Here is a 21,382-nt window from a genome sequence, read left to right as displayed (position 1 = left end):
TACTTGTGATGTATGAAATGTGGTGAAAATGATTTGTGATATGTATGTTAAAATGAGGTTAATATAAAGAAAGTGTGAAAGAGTGAATTAGCAATAAAACTGTTTTAGACAGTAGCAGTGACGTGATTTTGAAAAATCACCAAAAATAGTAGAAATTGAATCAGAGACTGAATGAGAAATAAAATTAAAGTTTAATGAGTCTATTTTCATATAAAAGAAACAGAGCAAGAAAAGGAGTTCTACATTTTTAGATATTTATGTTTTTGTGAGATTGGTTCAGAATGATTATGTGATCCCCTATTCTGACTTTGAAAAATCACAAAATTTTGGATAAAAATAATTAGAGGCTTAAACTATATTTTTAAAATCCCTAATGAGTCTATTTAAAGATAAATCAACAATAACATTATCCGAGTTCTATACTGTGAGATAATTAATTTTTAGTGAAGAGAGGTCAGAACTGTCAGAAAGTGAAATAGGGGAAATTTTAATGAATAAACTGTACTAATTGTCTGAACCAAAAATTATGAAAATTTTATGGTGGAAATATATGTGAGTCTAATTTTAGGGGAAATTTACGGATCTTAATTTGGAGCTCTGTAGCTCGAATTATAAATAAGTAAGTGACTATGACTCGTGTGGATAGTTTGATATGAGCATTTATTAGTAAATTGTGAAATCGTACTTGCAAGAATGCTATATACATTAAGGATGTGGAATGGAGAGGAGGAGGAGGAAAATAAATATATGTGGAATACATGGAAACTATAGTATATGAAATATTGATATAATGAAATAAATGATATTTATTTATAAGAAAACAGAAAGAGAATGATATGTATCATGACATGTATATATATATGACTAGTCTCAACGTAACGCTTGTTGGGTATGGAGTTGAATTGAAATGTTTCAGGCAAACATGTTATTTTGCGTATCTGAATTGTGGTATTTTATAAAGATATGATCTAGTTTTAAATATGAATGCTTGATGATTAAGCTGAAGATATTTTGTAAGATGATAATCTTGGTATAAATGTATAAGTGGTACTATAATAAACAAGGTAAAATGAGTATGAGAGACACATGTATGATGACATACAAATGCTATTTTTGTGGTTTAATTGAGAATATTTAATCATTAAATGAATACCATGTTATATGCTTTTGATTTTGTATAAATGTTAAGAGATTAAGGTTGACCAAAGCCTGGAAAATAGCCTGGTATATTCCACACAGGCAGAGACACAACCATGTGTCTCAGCCGTGTATGGAACACGACTTTGGGACACGGGCATGTGGAGCCTTAAAGCATGAAATTTCCAAGATTTTCGTAAGTTCTCGGTTTAGTCCCAAACCCTTTCTAAGTATGTTTTGGGCTTCGTAGACTCAAATAAGGGACTATGTGTAAGTGAATGAACATTTTGAAATATGAATGAAATTTTAAAGTCAGCATAACTCTCACAACATTATTATACTTTCCTTACTAACTCACTTCCATAACTTTTAAAGTTGAGCCTTTCGGAATACTACCGGATATTCTATAAGCCTCAATCATTGGTTAAGCTGCCGATGCCATGTCCCAGACATAGTCTTACACTAGCTCTTGCGTATCCATGTCAATGCCATGCCTCAGACATGGACTTATACTGACATGTCTCGTAGCCGATGCATGTCCCAGACATGTCTTACACTGGCTATCCTCATCGAGGTCGATGCATGTCGGACATGTCTTACACTGGCACTCGTCTCAATGCCGATGCCATGTCCTAGACATGGTCTTACACTGGCACACAAATTACCCAAATGTCATGGCATGAATATCTGGTCTGTTTCCTGGATTTTAACGGGGTCTTTCTACTATCTCAATTATTTCTAAGCATTCTCAATTCACAATTTAGCAATTCATGCTATATCAATTCAATGAAAATGCAAATGCATGTATTAACAATGTAGTTATATTATTTACATACAAATTACCTCGGATTACAAAATGTAGTCGACTAGTCGGTTTAGTCGATTTGCTTGGCTTTCCCCCGATCTAGGTTCAGATTTGATGAATCTTGATATTATGAGAGGAATAAGTTGCTGCAATTTTTCAGCTTTCAAACCTCCATATTTGCTGATATTTTCGATGGGGAGAAGAGATGGAGAAGAAAGAAATTGATAGCTAAGCTCATAGGTATTATTTTATCACAAGATTATGTCATCAAATCACCTAACATTGACCTTTTGACTAAATTTGCTTCCTATGGCTAGCCACCTTGTTTCTAAGGGTCTAATTGCTCTCTAAAAGCCCCTAATTTTAGTTCTCTAGCTATTTAACACATCTTGGTACTAAAATGCAACTTCTACCTTTTATGCGATTTAGTCCTTTTTCGCAATCGGGCACTCAAACATTAAAATTGGCTCACCAAATTTTTCATGCACTAATATAATCATGCCATGAATCCATAACAGTAATAAAATAAATTTTTAACTTTGGATTTGTGGTCCGGAGACCACTGTTTCAACTAGGCCCCAAATCGGGCTGTTACATTTCTTCCTCCTTTAGAGATTTCGTCCCCGAAAATCTTACCGGTGAATAATTCAGATACTGCTCTCTCAGAGACTCCTCAGGTTCCCATGTGGCTTCCTCAACTCCATGTCTAAGCCACAAAACCTTCACAAGTGATATTCTTATTTCTTAATTGTTTGACCTCTCGAGCTAAGATCTTGACTGGCTCCTTACCATAAGTCATTTTTGGAAGAATCTCAACTTCAATTGGCGCGATTACATGAGAAGTGTCTGATCTGTACTGGCGTAACATGGACACATGAAACACATCGTGAATCTTTTCTAACTTTGGGGGCAAACTTAAATAGTAGGCAACAGGCCTTATTTCTCAGTAACCTCATAAGGTCTTATGAAACGAGGACTCAACTTGCCCTTTTTATCAAACCTGAGGACTTTCCTCCACGGGGAAAATTTCAAAAATACTTTATCACCGACTTCAAACTTAATTTCCTTTCGTCTCAAATCCACGTAGGATTTTTGTCTATCCAAGGCAGCTTTCAGGCAGTCACGAATCACTTTAACTTTTTCCTCCGCCTCTTTGACCTAATCGACCCCGAGAATCTGATTCTCTCTCAACTCAGTCCAATATAAGGGCATTCGACACTTTCGCCCGTACAAGGCCTCATAATGCTCCATTTTCAGACTCGGCTGATAGCTGTTGTTATAAGTAAATTCAACCAATGGTAAGTATTTTTTCCCAACTTCCTTGAAATTCAAGAACACAACATCTCAATATGTCCTCTAAGATTTGTATCACTCTTTTCGACTGTCTGTCAGTTTGCGGATAAACTGTCGTGATGAAACTCAACTTGGTTCCCAAAGCCTCTTGTAACTTTTTCCAAAACCTCGAGCTAAAGCTTGGGTCTCTATCTGACACAATCGACAATGGCACTCCATGAAGCCTTACGATCTCGGAAATATATAAGTTTGCTAATTTCTCGAAAAATTAATCGGTACGCACCAATACGAAATGTGCCGACTTAGTTAGTTTGTCAACAATAACCCATACTGCATCTTTCTTGTTTGGGTTAATAGCAAACTGGTCACGAAATCCATAGTGATACAATCTCATTTCCACTCGGGAACAATAATAGGTTGAAGTAGACTCGAAGGTACTTGATGTTCAGCCTTCACTTACTGACACACTAGGCACCTGGAAACGAACTCTGAAATCTCTTTTCATACCCCGACCACCAATACATTTTCTTAAGGTCATTGTACATTTTCGCACCACCCGGGTGAATAGATAAACAACCACCATGTGCCTCACTGAAAATCTTCTGAATAAGTTCATTGTCCTTGGGTACGCAAACTCTGTCTTTGAACATTATTCATCCATCGGTATCGATACGAAAATTCAATTCAATTTTTGACTCATACTGATTCCTTCTGTCTTGCAACTTCTCATCACCTTTCTAAGCTTCTCGAATTTCATGAAGAAAAGTCGATCTGGCTCTCAACTCTGCTAGGACCAAACCATCATTAAATACAGTCAACTGAGTGTTCAAGGCTCTCAAGGCAAACAATGACTTCCTACTCAAGGCGTCGGTTACAACATTCGCCTTTCCCGGATGATAGTCAATAATCAATTCATAATCCTTTAACAACTCTAACCATCAGCGTTGTCTCCAATTCAACTCCTTTTGAGTCATCAAGTACTTCAAGCTCTTATGGTCGGTGAATACCCGACATTTCTCTCCATACAAATGGTGTCTCCAAATCTTCAGCGCGAACACCACAGCTGCTAGTTCCAAATCATGGGCCGGATAATTTCTCTCGTGTGGTTTTAGCTGTCTCGAGGCATAAGCTATAACCTTGCCTTCTTGCATAAGCACACACCCCAAACCATTTAAGGAGGCGTCGTTAAAAATCACAAATTGCTTACCCGACCCTGGTTGCACTAACACTGGGGCTTCCGTTAACAAAGTCTTTAATCTCTCAAAACTTTGCTGACACTTTTCTGTCCATTCAAACTTGACGTCTTTTTGCAATAGCCTAGTCATTGGGGTAGCTATCATAGAAAATCCATTTAGAAACCGTCTGTAGTATCCGGCCAAACCCAAAAAGCTTCGAACCTCTGTTACATTCCTGGGCAGTTTCGACTCCACAATAGCAGAGATCTTATTTGGATCAACATGGACTCCGTCACCCGACACAATATGTCTTAAAAACCCGACCTCTTTAAACTAAAATTAACTCTTGCTGAACTTGGCATATAATCGTTTGTCTCTCAAGGTTTGCATCACAACCCTCAGATGCTCCGCATGCTCATTCTCATTGCGCGAATAAATCAGTATGTCATCGATAAAGACGACAACTTATCCAAATACGGCCTGAATATATGGTTCATCAAATCCATAAATACCGCCGGGGGATTAGTCAAACAAAGGGCATGACAACAAACTCATAATGCCCATATCTTGTCTGAAACGTAGTCTTCGGCACATCTCGCTCTTTAACCCTTAACTGATAATAACCAGATCTCAGATCGATTTTAAAAAACACGGTAGCTCACTTCAACTGATCAAACAAATCGTTGATCCTTGGTAAAGGCTATTTGTTCTTCACTGTCACCTTGCTGAGTTGCCTATAGTCAATGCATAATCTCGTCACCCATCTTTCTTCTTCACAAAGAGTACCGGAGCACCCCACGGAGAAAAGCTTGGTCTCGCAAAGCCCTTGTCTATCAAATCTTGCAACTGTGCTTTCAATTCTTTCAGCTCTATTGGAGCAATCCTATACGGAATGATCAAGATAGGTGCCGTATCAAGAACCAATTCAATTTCAAACTCGACCTCTCTCACTGGGGGTAATCTAGGTAATTCCTCCGGAAACACGTTCGTGAACTTGCAAACTACCGGCACTGATTCAATCCTTAACTCTGTCTCTTGAGTATTCAGTACAAAAGCTAAATAAGCCTCATACTTCTTTTTCAAATATTTTTCAGCAGTCAATGACGATATTACTACAGGCAGATTTTCTGACTCACCAGGTCCAACTCGAAGAATATTTCCATCTTCACATCTCAACTCTATTACTTTTTGTCCACAATCTACTACAACACCATGAGGGACGAACCAATCCATCCTGAGGATTACATCAAACTCCTTAAATGGCAACAACATCAAATTGGCCAGAAAACAATGGCCTCTAATTTTCAAAGGACAATTTCTACATACTTGGTCCACTAAAACATGCTTGCCTAATGGGTAGACACTTTTATTACAAACTTGGTGGACTCTACTATCATATTCATACGAGGTATTAATTCCATACAAATGTAAGAGTGGGTAGATCCCGAGTCAATTAAAGTAAAAATAGTTATATCATATATAGAAAAGGTACCCGTGATCACATCGGGAGACTCTGCCTCCTCCCGGGCGCGTATAGCATAGGTCATCTCTGGCATTCTGCCTTCAGACCTTGTCATGGCATCTCTTGAGGCGCCTCTACCACTAGTCCCACTCCCGGGGTTCTTTTGTGGCCTACTTTTCAAGGGAGTACTACTTGCTTTCATATCTTGTTTTCTTCCTCTCTCGTCCATCTCAGGACAATCACGGATAAAGTGGTCAAGTGACCCACACTTGAAACAACCCTCTTGTTTACTCGGTATTCGCCTAAGTGACATCTCCCACATTGCGGACACTCTTGCCTGCTTGGCGAAGTGCTACCAATACTAGCGACTGAAGTAGTATAGGCTTTAGATGCCATATTCTATTAATTCTTGTTTCTCCTCGAATACCTCGTTAAAACATTCGATCGGGTAGTAAATTCTTTTGATCTCTTGAATGATGACTGATGTGCTTTCCCCATCTATCTTTTCTTTAAATCTCGCGACTCAATGGCCGCTTTCCTCTTCTCTTTTACCATCTCTTCTATTTTACACGCTCTCTCAACGAGCACACAAATTCTCTTAATTCCAGGATGCCCATAAACACTCGAATTTCTTCATTGAAGCTATCCTCAAACCTTACACATGGTAGCTTTAGTGGATCCGCATTCCCGCGCATACTTGCTGAGTTTTACGAACTTACGCTCATATTCCGTCACAGTCTTATAACCCTGTTTCAACTCTAAAAATTCCTTCCTTTTCTGGTCCATGAACCTCTGGCTAATGTACTTTCTGAACTCTTCTTGGAAAAATTCCCAGTTTACTCTTTCTCTCGGTACCACAGACACGGGAGTATTCCACCACTGATAAGTCGAATCTCGTAGGAGTGACGTTGCACACTTCATGCACTCCTCAGGTGTGCATGATAATTCATCGAACACCCTTATGGTATTTTCTAACCAAAACTCTGCCTTCTCCAGGTCATCATCTAAGTTATCCCAAAATTCCTCGGCCCTTTATTTTTGGATCTTGTCAACCAGAGGCTTCTCTCTTCTAAACATGTCCACACCTTACGGAGCTACCGGGGCATACCGAGGAATTGGAGGAGGTTGGGGAGGTGAAGTGTTCGGGTTCGCGCAAACAAACTTCGAATACCAAGCATCCATCATTCGGAGGTAGGCTTGTCTAGCCCCTCCACATTGGCCCATACTTACGGGCTCACTCTCTACTGGCACGGTCCCCTCAGCAGGAGCCGGCGCATTACTTTCCACGTCATCCGCCGTGATTCTATCAGGATCCATTTACTATCACTACAGGAAAATAGACTTTTAGCAGCATTTTTTTGGCTTTTAGTGGCGCTTTTAAGTGCCGCTAAAACTATTAGCGGCGTTTATTTAAAAAAACGCCGCTAAAGGTTATGAAATTTTAAAACAAAAATTATTATAAAATATTATAAAGGTCATGAAAATTTAAAATTCATTATCAAAATATTGAGAAGAAAAATATCCATGATATAAATATAAAAATTTTCTATTAAAATTCATTATCAAATTAAACTTTCTATGAAAAATTTAACTTTAAAACTAAATATAAAAATTGATGAATTCAAATTTAGAATTTAAAATAATAAATTAATAACACAATTAAAATCCAAAAGTTAGAACTCAAGTTATTAAATATTAAAATAAAAATAAAAATATAGAATCAAAACTAAAATAAATAATAAAAATTAGATTAAATATAAATAAAATACAGCAAGTCTTTTACTAGCAGCAAGTCCAAATTCAACATCTTGTTTGCGAACCTAAACAACACTGAAAATGCAAAGGTCTTTTATAAAAGACAAATTGCTAAGTTTTGAACAAGGAATTCTAATACCTCGGAGGACAATGCAAAGTTTAAAGCTTCATCAACTACACTCTCATCAGGACAAGATGCCAATGAACCTACAAACAGAGGGGAAAAATTATTATAGATTTGACTAGTCTGAAAGTGTCTAAAGGATTTTTGTACACTACTCCAGTCTGTTAATGCAGAAGTCGTTGAAAAGGCTGTGCATAATATGTACCTACAACATACAAAATAATGTAACGTGAAACCTAAATCCATTAACTACAAAATTGCAGGAAAAGAGATCTCTTTTCCCGCAGCTAAACACTTCAATTTGCAGTACTTAAAACCCTTCAATTTACAACATTTAAGCACTTCAATTTACAACATTTAAACACTTCAATTTGCAGCACTTTAATTTAGTAGGGACTTGAGACAGCTAGAGTTCCTTTCTTTCTACCTTTTTCATTTCATTTTGTCCTCCATATAAATTAATTAGAGCTATAATTTCTCTTGCAAAAATAAAAAAAAAAACCAGCTGCTATCATGAACATTTAAATACTTGTGCACATAACGAGATGAATTAGTTCAAGGAAAAATTAGTATAAAAAATTAAGGAGTTGTTTCAAGGAACAAAATAATAGATACAGAGCATGTTCTGGGTAAAAAATTAACTTTGGAACAAATTATAACACAAAACTAACAACAGTTTTAAGCTCAAACTTATACATTTATTCAATTATATAATTAAAACAACCTTATATAAAAATAATAATATAATATTTATGAATGGAATGCTTGTTAAGTGCCATCTAATAAAGACTACTTACAGTTTTCTTAAGTCCTTTGCGAACTAGTGGATCACATTCAATAACACTATATCTTCTACTGCCTTTGCTGGTAAAGGATAAACACAAAAAAATAAGAATTCTATTGTGAGTTATAAGTTATGAGTTATGAGTTAAGGCACAAATAATGAAATATAAGCATTATTTAAAGAATAAATCATACCAAGTATGGAGAAAGACCTACCTTAGCAGACATTTCCAAATATTTCAGGTAAATTTCATTGCTGGGATCCTACAAATACAAAGCTCAACCTCTATTAGTAGCTGATTCAAAGTAGTTTCCCGCTCCTGAGTGGCTGCATTATACAGGTGGTCTGTTGTTTCCTTGAAAATCCCCTGACGTCTAATCAGATAGAAAGAAAGAGAGAAAATCATTCACATATGATCATAAATGTGTGATAAGATATAAGGAATAATACTTTGTAAGCGGATTCATAGAAGTTTACAGCGGGATAAGTGATTGTCAGGAATAATACTGCTTCAAGAAAGATATAAGGAATCTCAATAATCACCTGCAAATATGGAAGAGCAAATTTATACCAAGACATGCAACCTTCAAAGGTGTCACAGTATCAGAAGGCATTCTATAAAATTTTTGACCTGTGCCAACGAATATGCCCATGAAAAGTACATTCTGGAAAATCTTTCACGGTAGATTACTATCCTTTGAGTAGACACGAATGGAAGAACAGATGAACAACTGCTTATTCCAGTGAATATCATGAAAACATTCATCGATCCGATTATGTAGAAAAAATCCTGCTCATCATGTCTTTAGAAAGGGGGAATAGAATGCCAGCATGTCACACAGTAAGTATATAATCTAATATACTCCAAGCAATTAAAATTTGTAGTTTTTACTTCAGTTCAATAGATACAAAATAGTATGAATTGACATTCATATAAAATCCAATTCGTTTCGCTTTACACCAAGTAACTTTCATAACTATGTGCTAGGATAGTAATGCATTTTTTTCTAACATGAATCGTCAGGGTGTGCTAATTTCACTTACTAATTAACTTGATATAACATTTCTTACATTTTTGTTAATTAGCTAAATTTTAATTTGTATGTCCTTACTAACTCTCTTACACTCTCCTCCTCTATCTTCTTTAGATTTTAGCATGAGAAGACAGGTTGTTAGTACTAATATCTTTTCTTTGTCTCTTTGGCATTCTATTTATCCTTGTAAGTAAAGCTAGCAAATTGAACAAGAAAGTTTCATCAGCTAGACTAGTAAAAGAACACAAACTTACGTAGAGGAATCAAAATATCCAGCAACCATATTTTCTTAGGGGTTGTGACAATGATCAACTTTATGAACATACATTTTATGTCAACTCTATCAGATAAATCTTAGTGACGCTTCATAAATGAACATTTCTTGGTCTAGCTATGTGAACATGGTGTTAAACGATTGGCGATAATAGTAAAGGGTGAAAAAAGATCTAGAAAGCAGTTTAAAGGTTTTGTCATTTCTGCCGAAGTAAGACTCCATACAACAAAGAAGATAAAATAATAAATGCCAACCATACTAAGTTGTATTTTGGACTTCTCCAATAGGACAAATGTTGTTTCCAAAGGCATGCTTAAGTTGCTCCCATCCATTTTGTGGAAAGGGTGTAGAAAATTGTAGTTTCTCTGAACCCTGTGCTGGAAGGCTTTGGCTTTTAACAATTTCTTTGTTTCTCCTACAGAGAAGAAACATTATATCACTTCAAATTAAAAGTTAGGCACACAAGACCTTATTTGATAAAAGCTTTCTTCATTTACTTTTAGGTGGGGGAAGTGGTCTAAGAAAGCAAAGAGGGTGCATGCTTGAATACTTAACTGAATGCATAAGTTCTATGAAGAACTAAATGGGGAAGGGTCAGTGACTCAGTCAAAAATAAGAACTAAAAGATTCCCAAATGTGACATCTTTAATACTTACCCTAGTTAGTGGCGAAACCATGACAACTTAATAGTTTTCTAACACATTTCTGCACTATATTTCCATTTCCAATCACTTGATTTAAATCAGATGCAAAATATTAATGCTTAGTTGCAAACTATATCTGCAAAGCTTATACCTCATTCGCCTTCAGATGTCAACAAATGGTGTGGTTTCAAAAAATTCTTGCATTAAAAAAAGAAGGGATAGGAGTAGCAACAAGATTATCATACCTAGTTGCTAAAGCATCAATTTCATCAATGAATATAACTGACAGTTCATTTACCTGCAAAAGATAAGAATTTCTCAAAAAATTACACAAAGTACATAGCACAACCAAGTATCTGTAAATAAAACAAAAGGAATCTGTACTTATAACATAAAAAACAATAACACAGAAAATACAGCAAGCAGATTTATAGGAGGCCCAACCATCTGCAACATTTTATCTGTTCCCTAATTATTATCAAATGCCCAACAAGTTTCTTCAAGATGAAGCGTCAAAAGTATGGAATCTAGATTACAAGAACAGCACAAAAGCAAAGATGTTACCTGAAAAAAGAAAAGAACTCATTGAAATCAACTGATTTAGAGTTCTGTTTTGATATGAGAGTTGAAAAAGGAGCTTGAGAGACAGGTAAAAAGAAAAACATAATACCTGCAATCCCAGCTGCATCACTGCAAACTACATAAAGTGAAGATACTACTGTTGAAGACATTTGCAAATCTTAAAATCTCCCTTTCTCTCTTACCAAGCTTTTCGCCTCTTCTCTCTTTACCTTGTTGTTTTGCAAATAAATCCCAAGAGAAAGCCTGTAGATATATAAGACACCAGCGAATTGATCATTCCCCAAAAAAGAAAAAAAACTCCACGTGGATGGATTATTGAACCAATAACTTTCATTGTCCAGTTAATTACTTCTTTTTACGATTATTTTTGATAATTGATTGTTTTATGTTGAGTCTGTTCACTGCATTCTTAATTATATAGGGGTGACACCTCAAATCAAGTGATGGAGAACTCATGTTATCATGTAAACTAAAAACCACAAAAACTGATAAAAGAAAGCCAATTTTTTTGTTAAGAAGCTTTTTTCCAAATATATATACATATATTCTTGCCTTCATATGAATATCTTAAAAGTTCTGTTTTTTTCTCAAAATTCAGATGTTCTTTTTGATGTCTCTGTTTAATGCTAGATAAATTAGCTTATCTTAACCGCTTATGAAAAATTTTTCTTTTTACAAAACTTAAAACTAGATACTTTTGCTTATTGAGATTTTATAATGATGAATAAATTGATAACAGATATGAAATTTATGAATCACTAAAACTAATGCATTTCATGAGATTTTTATTTTTTAATTGATATATTGTTTCCATATATCTTTTATATATACAATTTTGAAGAAATGCCAGAAACAAAAATAGAAAAATATATAATTGTAGTTGGCCCTTTTAATAAATATCGATATCTAATGCTATTAAGTGCACAAGTTAAATCAAGATATCAGGACAGGCAAACTAAAAGATATAAATTACATTATGCAAGTAGATTATGAAAGAGTAAGACAAACCTTTACTTGGTTTACGTATGGAACAGGAACAATAAACTCCCCAACATCCATATCACCAATGGATCGTGAAAGACACAAGCCTCCAGGCCAACATCTCAAAGGACCAATCTGTAAAATAACTTTACCATTTGATCACCAGCTTCAATCCACACAAATGATCAAATAGATTTTTCTCCCATACTGAATGTATTGAACTTCTCGACAAAGAATCAACTTATCATTGTTTACAAAACATATCAGTATTATGTTTACTTACTGGAATTAACAATTAAACACTCAAATAACATTAGCATCCTAAAGCTGCTATCTTTCCTTACTGGTTAACAGAATAAGCCTAAAAACTTCGTCTTTCTTTCTTGCATGTTTACTTTCACTTTTCCTTGTGTTTTACCTTCAAAATTTAAACCTAGAGGAACCTTTAAGAAAAAACAAAAGTTGTCAACATCTTCACGATTCTGAACTACGAACCATTACTTAAAAATTTTCAGTCACCACGGGGACTGCTGCTGGTAGATCTGTTTTAAAACAGTTGATATGCATTAGAACTTAAAAACTTATATCCTCCCTTTTCTTAAATAGAAATATAATACTAAAAAATAGATAATAGTCCATTTTTAACCGATAATAGGAAACCCAGAATTATTTCTTAAAAAAAACCTCAAACCAAAGAAGAAAATAAGAATAAAAGAATTAAAACCTCATTGCTATTAAAATCGATTAACAGAGGCAAGTAACTGCAAACAAAGAAACGAATTATAAAAAAATTGAAAGGAAAAAAAATAAAGAAGGAACCTCAGCATCAAGAGGGTCCTAGGCGTAGTTGACTTCAGAGGTTTTACAAGTGTGTCCGGCAACTAAAAGGAGATCGAAGTCGGCTTGAGAAAACTCCATTTTCGTGATTATTTTCTTCGGTTAGTTTAGAAAGTGAGGGAAGAGTGTAGCCGCTAGGGTTTTTTCTTTTCCTATTGGAGAAGTGAAGTAGAGAAGGTAACATAAACTCCATTGCTTCTTTCATCATTGCTTCTACTAATTTCAGTGAAATTTTAGGATTTCTTTGGGGAGGGGGGAAGGAACCGATTTTGGGAAAAAGAAAGGAGGGAAAAAAGAAGAGATTTCGGGATTTCGGGGGCAAGGGGGAACTGATTTTGGGAAAAAAGTCTAAGGCATTTTGGGGTAACAAATAAGCACCGTTTTGTGTAAGATTTTTTTGCGGCTTTTTATAATAACGTCACTATTGCTTAATTTTAATTTTTTTTCATTTTTAACATATTTTTTTCTATTTTTTTTCAAAATTTTTGTGTTGAGATTATCATTTTTTTGGATTTTTTTTAATTTTGAATATTAAACTTTTTAACTGAACTATGGACTAAAATATTAAATATTAAATATTAAGTTTTTAAGTTTTTAAGTTTTTAAGTTTTTAATTTTTAAATTTTTTAATTTTTAATTTTTAAATTTTTTGAAGATTTTTATAATTTTTAAATTATCATATAAAATATAAAAGGAAACTTTAGAAATAAAATGAAATCGATGAATTAAAAAAATACAAAATGACACAGCAATACAAGCATTATTCTTTTAAGTATGATCCGTATTAGTTGTTTAGATTTTTATATAAATGGCATTTAATTATATGCATACACCTAAATTTTGATAGAGATACATCTCATAATTATATATGAATTTCGGTTTAATGTGTAAATGTAAACGTGAAATTCTAATTGTGGTTTAAATGTATAGTTGAAACTTTAATTTTGATTTAATCATACACATTTTAAAAAATAAATACATCAATATATTTTTATATTGGATAAATATAAATATTTATGTATGCAATATAAAAATATAAAATGATGTTATATCAATAATTGTGTTAATAATTTACAAGAACTGGATCAAATTAAAGTTCATGTATACAATTGCATACTAAACCATTGTTCGAAAGAGAAGCATTTACCGGGGATTTTAGATTTCGAATTGGGGAAAAGGGAGTGATTATTTTAAGGATTCGAATTAAGGAAAAGGAGGAAATTTTCTCTTACATAACCATAAACCATAATCCCTAAACCCTAAACTCTTAATTATTGTCTCCAAACCCTAAATCATAAATCATAAACCATCAACCTTAAAAGAATAAAGAAACACTCTATAAAACAAGTTGGAACTAAAACAACACTTATTTAAAAACAAAAAAAAGAGTTGCAACTTTTTAATAAGAAGATTGATTTACGAATAAAGGAAAATTCACTATTTTATAAAAAGAAAATGAGTTACAATTAAAAAACGTGGAGACACAAATGAGTGTAGAGGATTTTCGTTCGTATAAATAAATATATATTTTAATTAATCAGTATAGATAAATATTAAAATAGTATAAACAAAAAACTATTAATAAAATTTAAAGGTAAACTTATCATTTAAAACGTTTTCCACAAAATATCCCTTCAATCCATTAAACAACATAACACCTTATTAATATATAAAAAATATTTTTTTATCAAAATCAAGATATCTATTATCAATAACAATAATTAATTATAAGGTTTAGGATTTAATTATTGAATATGATTCACTTGATATTAACATACTATATACCCATGGCCATTAAACTTAAACCATAAAACCCTAAACCATAGACCTTAAATCTTAAATATTACACCCTAAACCCAAAAATAAATTTAATCAATATTAAGTATTGCTTCCATAATTTATTATGAACATAAGCTTTTACATTAATATCTATATATATACACATCAACATCCATATGATGTTTTTTAGGGTTTAGGGTTTTAAGGGTTATAGTTTAGTGTTTAGGAGTTTTTATAGTTTAAGGGTTTAGTGTTTTAGGGGTTATAGATGAATGTTTATTATTTTTTTGGGTTTAGAGTTTTAGGGGTTATATGACTTTTAGCGGCGTTTTATTGAAAGCGCCGCTAATGCTCTGGTTTTTAGCGGCGTTTTCTATTGCTCTGTTTTTTAGCTACGTTTTCTATTGCTCTATTTTTAGCGGCGTTTTACCAAAAACGTCGCCATTGCTCTGTGTTTTACAATTTTTGCGGTGTTTTTTTATAAAACGCCGCTAAAGCCCTATTTTCCTATAGTGTATATAAGAAAAACATAATTTATAATCGTCAAAAATCTTCACACTATAAATATATATTTATGGTATGTATAGCTAGACTCATACTCTAGCTAGGTTAGTCCTAGAACTGACTAAACTATAGCTTTGATACCACTAAATGTAACACCCCTCACCCATATCCAATGCCAGGACAGGGGCTTGAGGTGCTGCCGAACTTAAACTCAACCAATAATAGAAAATCAGGCCATAAAATTTTGATCAGTTTAAAACTTTTCATTTTATATGCAAACTGTCCCTTATTTGGGCTTACGAAGCCCAAAACATACATTCAAGGTGGTTCGGGACTAAATTGGGGCTTAAGAAAAACTTAGAAAATTTCGTACTTTAAGGTTCCGTACGCCCGTGTGCTTGGGACACGCCCATGTCCTACACCCGTGTGGCCAATTTCATTTTTACAATTTTTCATAAAACAAGTGCAGACTTCACACAGTCTGGAGACACGCCCGTGTCCTTTGCCCTTGTCCTTTCACACGGCCACAACACGCCCGTGGCGCAGCTCGTGTGCAAAAACCTGGGTATTCTGTTTCTAACGTCAGCATTACACGACGATGGTACACACCCGTGAACTAGGCCGTGCCCTCCACACGGCTAAGACACGTGGCCGTGTCTTTGCCCTTGTGACCCTTACCATGCATTCTGACTTAAAATTTCTAGGCGCAGGGGACACACGGCCTTCTCACACGCCCATGGAGCTGACTGTGTGTCACACACAGCCTAGACACACGCCCGTGTGTCTACCCGTGTGGACAATATAAGGCTATCTACCAAGCCTCTTTGCCACCCTAGTGTACCTATTTTCATGTCAATACTAACCAATACCAAAACAAGCATAATAGACATTCATTCAACCGTGAAGGTGCATCTTTTATAGACTAAAAATGAAAGTCATCATTCAAGGCTCAATGTAAAGAGTAGAATTTATTCTAGACCAACACATTTGATCAATTCTCAAAGACACAAAATAATAAGGTCTAGCCCTATACATGTCATATTCAAAAATATAAATCCAACTATACTGAGTATTACAGGTGATAGTGTGATCGATATCTCTGACTTCAAGGGCTCTTTGAGCAAATAAATCGGCACTGAAAAAAAAAGGAAAGGAAAGAGAGTAAGCATAAAGCTTAGTAAGTTGCATATAAATAAATATACCACAACGATTTCACCTCTAGTCATCACACTAATAGCACAAAGATAGGCATAAGCTATACTTACTCATTACCGTCTACTCTAGTTACATTTTTTTATTTTGTGTACAAACTCATACATACCAAATAGGTACCTGTACCTCTCACAACATTATTATACTTTCCTTACTAACTCAATTCCATAAATTTTAAATTTGAGCCTTTTAGAATACTACTGGATATTCTATAAGCCTCAAACATGGGTTAAGTTGTCGATGCCATGTCCTAGACATGGTCTTACACTAGCTATCCTCATCGAGACCGATGCCATGTCCCAGACATGGTCTTACACTAGCTCTTGCGTATCTATGTTAATGCCATGTCCCAGACATGGTCTTACACTGACATGTCTCATAGCCGATGCATGTCCTAGACATGTTTTACACTGGCTATCCTCATTGAGGCCGATGCATGTCCCGGACATGTCTTACACTGGCACTCGTCTCAATGTCGATGCCATGTCCTAGACATGGTCTTACACTGGCACACAAATTACCCAAATGTCATGGCATGAATATCCGGTTTGTTTCCTAAGGTTTCAACGGGGTCTTTCTACTATCTCAATTATTACTAAGCATTCTCAATTCACAATTTAGCAATTCATGCTATATCAATTCAATGACAATGCAAATGCATGTATTAACAATTTAGTTATATTATTTACATACAACTTACCTAGGATTACAAAATGTAGTCTACTAGTCGGTTTAGTCGATTTGCTTGGCTTTCCCCCAATCTAGGTTCGAATTCAGTGAATCTTGATATTATGAGAAGAATAAGTTGCTGCAAATTTTCAGCTTTCAAACGTCCATATTTGCTAATATTTTCGGTGAGGAGAAGAGATGGAGAAGAAAGAAATTGATAGCTAAGCTCATAGGTATTATTTTATCACAATATTATGTCATCAAGTCACCTAACATTGACCTTTTGACTAAATTTGCTTCCTATGGCCGACCACCTTATTTCTAGGGGTCTAATTGCTCTTTAAAAGCCCCTAATTTTAGTTCTCTAGCTATTTAACACATCTTGGTACTAAAATGCAACTTTTTCCTTTTATGCGATTTAGTCCTTTTTCGCAATTGGGCTCTCAAACATTAAAATTGACTCACCAATTTTTTTATGCACTAATATAATCATGCCATGACTCCATAATAGTAATAAAATAAATTTTATAACTTTGGATTTGTGGTCCCGAGACCACTGTTCCGACTAGGCCCTAAATCAGGCTGTTACACGTTAAGATTCTGAGAAGGAAGTCAATTCCTTTAGTAAAGGTTCTATAGCGGAATCTTAGCACTGAGGAGGCCACATGGGAACTCGAGGACTCAATGCGACAGTAGTATCCTCATCTGTTCTGACCAGGTAAATTTCGAGGTCGAAATTTTTTTAGGTGGTAGAGTTGTAACGCCCCAAAATTTTCTATCTTTATTTCTATGAAATCTTGACACAACTGTGTATCTGCTTCAGTGGTTAAGTGTTCTGGGTGTGTGTGAAAGGTTCCAAGTTCAAGCCTTACGTTGAGCAAAATTTATTATTTTTGGAATTAAGCCTTACCCTTTGTGAGTGGGTTTATTTTTATTTGTTGATTTTGTATGTTAGAATAAGCCTGCTGGTTCAAGTGATAAGGAGTCAGTGTGTTGGAGGTCTTGTGCTCGAATCTTTGCATCAGCAAGGGGGAATTATATTTTTACTCTGTTAATTGATAAAGTTCTAATGGAGTTGGGATTCTGAGTGGTTGCTAGTTAGTAGGTTAGTGGAGAGAAATTAGGGGTTTTGCTGGCAGTTTTTTTTTCTAAAATAATTTTTTCTCTATGGCGTTTTCCCTCTATTTTTCCATTTCTTATTTTTTTCAGCTTTCTATTTTTTATTCTCGTTAATTCTATTCCTTCCTAACTGTGATACGTTGACGTTTTATTGTCCTCCGTGCTGTTGAGTAAGTAAAGGTTTCGATGTGTCCTCGAGATAATTTTGTTTTTGCGTTAGTTCTATTAGTAAAATCGTGGGGTTGATTTTCTGCAGTTGTTTTGGGTGTAGGAGAAGGCTGTGAACAGTGAGTCTTCGTATTGGTTGCTCGAACAATTTAAGCGGGTGTTTTGATGCCGGTAAGTTTTGAGCGTTACTTCAGGTTTTGCAGCGATTTGTAAAATTGACTGCTAAAACAGTTGTTGGGTGCTCTTTTCTTAGGTTTCAAGGCCTCGGGTGTGATTTTGCATCAAATCAATACTAGGTGTGTACCCGAAACACAGAAAAATAGGATTCGATGAAAGCTAAAATTGCAATCTGTCGTTGCCACAGTACTGTGTGGTGGGCCGTGTGGTAGGTCGTGTGTGACGAGACGATCGTGTGATCGACGAAGGCTAGGTTGTGCGTAAGACACGGTCGTGTGGTGGGCCGTGTGTTAGGCCGTGTGTGATGACACGGCCGTATGATCGACGAAGGCCAGGCTGTGCGTAAGAAACGGTCATGTGATGGCCAGAGTGCGGCCGTGTGGGCCACACAGGCTAGGCCAGATAGGGCGTGTGGGCCATACGGGCTTGTGGGCTTACACGGGCATGTCGATTATTGGGTCAGGACATGTGGGCCATACGGGCAATGCCAATCTGGATGTGTGGGCCCATACGGGCAACCCATACGGGTGTGTCGATTATTGGGTCAGACCGTGTGGGCCACACGGGCAAGGCTAATCTGGGCATGTAGGCCCATAATACTGAAATTTTTTTAGGGTCGTACAGGTCGTCCTAATCAGCTGTGGGCCTATCGTAGGGTCGGTGAATGCTATCTATCGTAGGGTCGATAAATCTATCTAACCCTATAATCAAATAATCTGTTAGACTGAAATATGGTTATGAGCATGCATATGTTTGTTTATCTGTTATCTGTTTATGAAAACATGTTGAATATGATTTATCTATTAATTCTGTATGCATGTTCTATTACTATGTTTGGGGTGGAATGATGTATATTGGAGGAAGTGTTCTGAAAGGTAGATTATGCCTAATATCTGGCGACACTGCTGCATTATATCTGATATGTGCCGCATCGGTACAGCATGGTGTGTAAGGCTGGGTGGGTGTTTTAAACCCCACATGGTGTGTAGGGATGATCGGAGATAGTGTGTAGAGGATGGGGGTAGGATTCTGATATCTGATTTGCATATCTATAACTGTATCTGCAACTGAAATGGGCTCAGGCCCGAATCTGTATCTATATCTGACATGGGCCTAGGCCCAATTGTGAATCTGTCTGATTTGTAATATTCTGTATATGTACATGCTTAACTCTGTTAGGTTACACACTAAGTTACGTAAACTCACCCCTTCTCTGTTTGTCTGTATAGGTAACCCATAGTCTTAAGCGGATCGCTGCAGTGGAGGACTCGACGGTGACCACCTATTTTACTGTTTTATTTTGTTTTTGGGTTATTAAGTTTTGGCATTGAAGTTGTATTCTCTGGGACTCTAGACTCTTTTAAAATTTTGACGTTGGTTTTGGGTTTTTGGTTTTACTTATTTATAACTGTGATAGTTTTCTAAAATCTTAAACGGATTTTCTGGACATAACATTTTTACAAGCTTCCGCAACAAACATGTTTTATCTCTAAATGATTAAATGAAAGAAAGTTTTGAAATTAATAATATATTTAAAGGCTAATGAACTGGAAAGGTTTTAACTTAACTACAATGGTTTATTAACCCATTTCATGTGGCATTTTCAGATTCGGCCATAACGTCTAGGCTAGGTTTGGGGTGTTACATTTTCTGAGTTATCGCCTAGTTCAATTATTAAGCTTAGGAACTAAGTTTAAGTTTTCTTTCCGTGTAAAACCTTAGTCGACATTTAAGGATTGGGGTGTTACACATGGTACTGGACTAATACCCAAATGTCATTACAAAAAGAGGAGGATGAATCAAATTCATGTTCAAGTATGAACGTTTCTCCTTAATGTTCTAAGAATAACTTTTCAGCTTTCTTATTTTAATTTTTTTCCTTGTACAATTTGATAATTTTTCCTATTCTAAGAAATATATAACTTTCTGAATTGGAGTAAACAAGTATAATTTGATAATTTTTTTAATGCATTATTTTAGTTTCTACCACTTTTCATTTTAATCTTTAAATATTTACCCAGATCAATACTTAAAAAAAAGATATTTTGGGGTGTCCAAAATGGAAACAATCTAGAAGTTGGATGACCATAATGAAAGTGTAAATATGATGTAGCATGTATGGTCAATCGTCGTTAGAGATTTAATATTTAGGTAACTAAAATGAAAGTGTTCTTTAATGGAGGTGGCGGAATTGCAAAGATTTTTTTTTGTGACCAAAATGAAAGCACCATAAAATTAGGTAAGCAATTGGGTATTTACCTAGAAGAAGAACAAGAAGAAGTGGGCAACCTTTTCTCCAATGGAGATAATGCTAAAGTATAGCTTGAAGAAGACTGGCGACAAATCGAAATAATGTTAGTTTTGGAGAACTATTTCGCGATGTTTTAGGGCTTCGCTTGACAATCCGAGTGGTGAAGAAATAGCCACCGAGGAGAGAAGGACATAGCTTAGACTTAAGTCGGTTAAATGGACATCGATGGAGACTAAATGAGCAACAATTCACGACTTTAGCTTTAGATTTGGAGAAATTCGGATTAGATTCAAGCAAACAAAGGTCATATTCAAGTTAAGAGGAAACAAGGAAACTCTAACACCTCTTTAGTTTATCACCACCACCTCCTTATTTTAGTGTGTCTCTTAAGTTGTTAGAATAAGGAGGTGGCGGCAAGGAACTAAAGAAATGTTATGGTTTAAAAGAAGAGCGCTTTTAGCTTTTTTTTAATAAAAAAGAAGATGAAAAATGAGAAAAAAAAAGTAGGGGGGAAGAAAAGGAACGGTGAAAAAGAAGGTAACATTGTAGAAATTTGAAAATTTGAGAAGTTATTCTTCAATTCTTGGACACTTTGGGTTGTATTTTCTTCTCAATC

General features: G+C 35.2%; 1 long non-coding RNA gene across 8 annotated transcripts; it reads right to left on the bottom strand.

Annotated features, from left to right (window-relative positions):
- Positions 1–7,599: 7,599 nt before the first annotated feature.
- LOC107886277 (uncharacterized) lies at positions 7,600–13,271 on the bottom strand. 8 transcript variants are annotated; one of them, XR_005916337.1, is made up of 11 exons: positions 12,870–13,266; positions 12,546–12,592; positions 12,078–12,185; positions 11,158–11,312; positions 10,733–10,785; positions 10,103–10,258; positions 9,167–9,338; positions 9,013–9,078; positions 8,751–8,909; positions 8,549–8,615; positions 7,600–7,956 (listed from the first exon to the last, which is right to left on the bottom strand). It is a non-coding gene; the product is annotated as an uncharacterized lncRNA (long non-coding RNA). The 8 variants fall into 8 exon arrangements; XR_001680693.2 differs by lacking the exon at positions 12,546–12,592 and having other exon boundaries at positions 10,098–10,258; XR_001680692.2 differs by lacking the exon at positions 12,546–12,592.
- Between the last annotated feature and the right edge of the window lie 8,111 nt (positions 13,272–21,382).

This window comes from Gossypium hirsutum, chromosome A03 (assembly GCF_007990345.1).
Source record: "Gossypium hirsutum isolate 1008001.06 chromosome A03, Gossypium_hirsutum_v2.1, whole genome shotgun sequence".
Taxonomy (NCBI): Eukaryota; Viridiplantae; Streptophyta; class Magnoliopsida; order Malvales; family Malvaceae; genus Gossypium; species Gossypium hirsutum.
Note: the sequence above shows the minus strand (reverse complement) of the source record. Positions and strands in the feature narration are given on the sequence as shown.